The sequence below is a fragment of the Agrilus planipennis genome, unplaced genomic scaffold, assembly GCF_000699045.2.
Source record: "Agrilus planipennis isolate EAB-ADULT unplaced genomic scaffold, Apla_2.0 scaffold78, whole genome shotgun sequence".
Taxonomy (NCBI): Eukaryota; Metazoa; Arthropoda; class Insecta; order Coleoptera; family Buprestidae; genus Agrilus; species Agrilus planipennis.
The window spans coordinates 583543-589542 of NW_020438928.1; the positions used below are offsets into that span (position 1 = coordinate 583543).

The 6000-nt window shown below is 34.5% G+C and overlaps 1 protein-coding gene across 2 annotated transcripts in view; it reads left to right on the forward strand.

Moving 5' to 3' along the window:
• LOC108733709 (5'-AMP-activated protein kinase subunit gamma-2) overlaps nt 1-6000 on the forward strand; it is a 146447-nt gene that overhangs the window by 41008 nt on the left and 99439 nt on the right. The window lies entirely within an intron of this gene.

Below are 6000 nucleotides of genomic sequence, written 5' to 3' on the forward strand. Positions count from 1 at the left end.
GGGTAATAAATTGATTAAAACTGGTACGTAAACATTAGCTGAAGAGGTTGAAATAAATTTTTTAAAAAGTCAACTTAAATTAACGTCTCACATTTGGTCACAGCTTTTTTGCAATAGGTACCTATTTAAATAAAATCATTTGATGATTATTCAATTGAAAAATGCATTTGACATATACTTTTTATCCTACGAAAGTGGTTTTAATTATACATATATGCAACGAAAAGTTATTAAAAGACATTAACATAATTTAAGGAATAATAATGCGTGACTGGGCTGTTTTTGACAAAACTAAAACAAAATGACATTTTCATACAATAATGACCAAGTCTGACCTTTAGATAGTTGATCAATTCGTGATTGTTTGCGTAGATATTGTCCTTCAAATATCCTAAGCAAAAAAAAAAATAAATAGACATTAAGTAACTATTAGCAGATGTATTTATTTTCTTACTGTTGTTGACGAATATCATGTTTTGGCAAAGTATAAAAATTGCTACTAATGCTAACGTAAAGTATTGTTATGCATAAAGTTGATTGTTTAGTACAGTCTCATATAATTTTTGAAGAAGCTGTTTCGTTTAAACTGCATAAAAGGATGAATAGAATAGAATATCACACGTGTGAGTTGATGTCTACTTTCTTGACGTCTAGTCTCTCTTTGAGTTACCGACACAGATTTTTGTATCCATAAATGTGTTTTTAAAAATAGAGTAGTCTCTTTAGCAATAGACTCTCGGATATAAACTAGAGATGAGCCGGATACCCAGTTTACATCCGGTACCAGATAATGACGCTGGGTATGCGGTAGTACTAGATAATTTTCATCATCATAAGGTCGTCAGTCCTAAGACTGGTTGGACACGCACCTCCACTCTTTCTTATCCTGAGCTAATCTTCGCATTTCCCTCAAGCTAGAACAACCCACAGCATTAACTATTTGCAAACAGTAATCTAATAGGTAGAATTCCTATTTCTGCCTCTAATATGTCTCTGACTACACCATCATGCCTGAGAAGGTGTCCTACCAACCTATCTCGCCTATTTCTTATTGATTTCCTCTGTTCTCCTATTCTTTCTAATATCTCTTCATTTCTAACCTTCTCTATCCAGGGTATCCTCATCATTCGCCGGTAACACCACATTTCGAACGCTTCTAAATAAAAAACTAACACCAGCAATAATAATTTAATAAATATAACAAAAAGAAACTTATCTAATAAAAAATGTAATTAAGATTGAATTGGAATAGGTCGTTTGTCCTAAGTTATATTACTGATTGATTACTATACTAAATTGTTAGTACTATATGAAACATTTTGACATTTAATAGTGGTTATTTCGATATAGTTCTTGTGTTTACTTTTTCTCGTGAACTAGAATGCATTAGTACGACCGACCTGTTACAATTTCTGTCGCTTGTAGGTACATCAGGTTTGATTAACGATAACCTGTCATCATTAGTATGATTTAGTCACTTTGCAGACTTTTAGTGTTTGTAGATTAGGATTATGTTCTCGTTTCAACTGTTTCAACTCAACCCTCTTATTGAAAATCCGTCAAGTATTAAAATTTTACTGGCTTAGTGTTTAAACCACTTTTTGAATAGGACTTAATACGCCTTGGGACATTCGTGAAGGTGGTATTTAAAGGAAAATCTGTCAGAACGAAAGCATGAGCCATTAACCCTAGTGGTTTTACCGGGTCCTCGGTTATTCTGTACCCGTCATTATCTACTAATACTAATTTATTATAAATATAAAAATCTTCTAGTTGGTAAGTCAAGGAACGAGTAGATCCTGAAGAAGAGGAAGTGCATACTGAAATATTTAAGATTCCCACTCACCTTCTTTATGCATTTCAAATGCAGTGAAAATGGGAGACTTTATACATATTAAGCACCCGATATCATTGAGATTCCTTGATAGCAGTGTAAATGCAGCTTGTATAAATTTATCTGTCCTGATAAAAATTACATAATATGACACCTTTAAACGAATAAGTAAAATGAAAATGTAAGATAGTATGTAGTTTAACAAGAACGATTGATTTCTTTGATTTCGATCTTTAAATGCTAAAAATCTTTAAATTGATCGTTTTTTAATGATCCTCTTGTAGTACGAGGGTGGATTGATAAGTTTCCGGCCTGACCAAGAAAAACAAGGTTTTTAAAAATTTTTTTTTTTTATTTCTCAACATAATCTCCTCCAAGGCTGATACATTTCTCATAGCGGTGTTCCAGTCTATTAATGCCATCTCTATAGACTGATTCGTCAAGCTCCTCAAAATAACCATTTACAGCTTCGATTACTTCTTCATTGTCCGCAAATCTCTTACCGCCAAGCCATTTTTTGAGATTAGGGAACAGAAAATAGTCACTCGGGGCTAGGTCTGGAGAGTAAGGAGGGTGCGGCATCAATTCAAACTTTAGATCGTTGATTTTAGCCGTCGCAACGATTGACGTGTGCGCTGGTGCGTTATCGTGATGAAACAAGATTTTTTTCTTCGCCAGATGAGGTCGTTTAATTTTCACCTCGTGGCTCAAACGTTGCAATAAGTCTGCGTAGTATTGACCAGTGATAGTATTACCCTTTGCAAGGTAATCAATGTATATAATACCTCTTGCATCCCAAAAAACAGTAGCCATAACCTTGTTCGCCGAAAAAATTGTTTTTGCCTTCTTTGGAGTTGGTTCCCCTGGTCCAATCCACTGTTTAGACTGTTCTTTGGTTTCAGGAGTGTAGTGGTGGACCCACGTTTCGTCAACGGTTACGAATCGACGCAAAAATTCGCTTGGATTACGCTTATACAATGACAAATTTGCGGTAGAAATGTTTTTTCGAATCAATTTTTGGTCGACTGTTAGCAAACGCGGCACCCATCTTGCACAGAGCTTTTCCATATGCAAATGTTGGTGCAAAATATGTTGCACACGTTCATATGACATCTTACAGGTCTCAGCTATCTCACGCACTTTCAATCTGCGGTCTCCCAGCACTATTTGATGAATTTTTTCGATCATATCTGGAGTTGTGACCTCAACGGGGCGTCCTGAGCGAGGCCCATCAGAGGTGCTCACACGACCCTTTTTAAACTCGGAAACCCACTGCTTAACGGTTGAATATGACGGGGAGGATGTCCCCAGTGTTGAGTCCATCTCTTTTTTAATTTCCTTCGGCGTTAACCCCTTCAAATAAAAGTATTTGATGACAGCACGATTTTCCTGCTTTTCCATTTTTACGAAAACCACAGAGGCGTCTTGTTCAGCGTGCTGTCAAACCTACACTAGCAAGGAGATCGGGCTGAAACTATAGCTACAAGCTATCCAAGGATGGTACTATAGAATGTCACCTCAAGGTAGGCCTAGTGGCGTCATCTCTTGGTTAGGCCGGAAACTTATCAATCCACCCTCGTATTATGGTATTGTGTTTAGTTAGCGAAGGTCGGTAGTTAAAAAGATTTAAATATGTCATAAAATTATGTATTTATACGGCAAGTCACAAGATTTTTTTGAAGCGAATGTAGTAATTGCACGTCTGATTTGGTATGCTGTGTCTACTAGCATGTTTTAATAATGAAAATGACATTTGTTCAACCTTATGATTATACAATACAAATTCATGGTAATTTTTCATGCATTTGGTTATGATTATCGGGGGAATATTAATTGTTTGTTGGCAGAAGAATGTTATTTTCTGAAATACTAACATAAACAAACCGTTAAACTTTTCGTTAGAAACGAAATTTTTCCATGAAATTTTGAAGTTCCAAATTGATATCAGCACCTGCCAAATCACCACTTATCGTACCTTTAGAAAGAAACTACGAAATTCTATGAATTACGACAAAACAGCCCCCAAAACAATATCGAATTGATATACGTCAGCTGTGTAAAACTAAAAACTACAAGATATTGTGGTGTGCTAATAAATGCACATAATCCAAAATTCTTAGAAAAACTAATTAGAAACTATGAATTCCATGTCATTCTGTTATTACAATGTGCAAACACAACTATTAGTCTAGAAAAACTCTAATATTTAAAAAATGAACAAATGCCTGCAAGGTTTTCTTAAATGTAGAAAATTAAATAGGTATACGACAAAATCGTATTTTGCATTAAGCATTTAAAATACACAAGGGAAATCTATTTTTTATTTTACATTTGAAATAACAATTCAAAAAAGTATTTGCATTTTGTATTTAAATACTTCTAAAAAACCATTTTGCACATCTCTAACTAGAAGACTATCATTTAAGTTTAAAATCTTTATCTTATGATGAGGCATCACGCTACGAATATGGTGAAAGTGTACCACAATAAGGGTGAAATTTTGTCTTATTTATTCTATCAAATCGATTAAATCGGTTACAGTTAGTTGACTTAATCCAGTTAAATCGATTGTACTGTCTGCGCTACTTATCGTGACATTCACGGAACTGATGAATTAATCGATTCTAAAACAAAATCCACAAATTAGTATTCCTGTTTATGTGTGAACGTGAACGTTAAGAATAATTGTTGCTAAAAGTTTATGTGTATTTTCAAATTAACATTTTATATTAAAATATCAGCATTTTATTTTATTTTATTTTCCTCTGCAAATTAACAAGTGGATCTGTACATCATAAGGAACACACATTCGCCCATGTTTCTATGCTTAGGTCTTCTGTCAGTCAGTCACGAAACTGTTGTAAAAAATACATAATATGCGATTTACAAGTAAAACTATTGTACCAATTAAAGTAATTGTAATGTATGTGACTTTTACTCGAAACAGTTTCGGATTTCTGCGTAACCGTAACACGACGCCTTATTTTAAATTTTATAATATTTACTTCATCGTTGGTTTGAGGCGAAACGTATCAGAAACGTTCTTGTTTTCGCATATTCTATAAATAGGTTTTACGAATTGTTATTATTTGGTTAATTTTACACGTAGCTAAATCTGCTTTTTAAAATTTATTCTGCGTAATAAGCAGCCGGAATAATACAGGTAAGCGTAAGCAATACGCTTTTTTAATTTATTGCATCTAATTGTTTACCTTTATGACAATGACCTAAACTTCTGATAAAAAGGGGAAAAACGCTAATTGACGACGGCAACGTATGTTTTGTAAATCTCGTGATCATCATCATAAGGTCGTCAGTCCTTAGACTGGTTGGACACGCAACTCCACTCTTTCCTATCCTGAGCTAATCTTCGCATTTCCCTAAAACTAGAACAACCCACATCCTTAACTAATTGCTAGGTTTACCTCTATCCCTCCTAACTCCCGTTTCTGCCTATGATATGTCTCTGATTAGACCTTTATGCTTGAGAAGGTGTCCTACTAACCTCTCAATTGTTTTTTATTGACTTCCTCTGTTCTGCTATTCTTTCTAATACCTCTTCATTTCTAACCTTCTCTATCCACGGTATCATCATCAGTCGCCTGTAACAATACATTTCGAACACTTCTAACCTTTTCTTTTCCTCCGCGCCCACTGTCCATGTTTCGCACCCGTACAGCGCCTCGCTCTAAACATACACCTTAAACAACCTTTTTCGAATTTCTAAATTTTAGTGTTCAAAAATTTGATCATGTTGGTCTCAATCATAATAATGTCTATACTTTTTAATTATGGGGTTATTTAGAAATGAATTTAAGATAAAAATACTTGGTTTGTTTCACCAATATACTTAATTAATTAAATGTAAGACCTAATAGTTTTAGGAGACTTCAACGGAGTAAAAGGTGAGGGTAAAGTGGATGCAATAGCAGTTTTTTTTGGAGTAGGCAATAGAAACATAACTTAACCGTCGCGAATACTTTATTCAACCATCACGTTAGGAGGCGCTATACGTGGAAGATGCCAGGTGATTTAGGGAGATATCAGTTAGATTACATACTTGTTAGGCAAAGATTTAAAAATCAAGTGAAGGACTGTAGGAGTTATCCAGGAGCAGATATAGATAGCGATCATAACTTAGTAGTTATGAAGACCAATCTTAAATT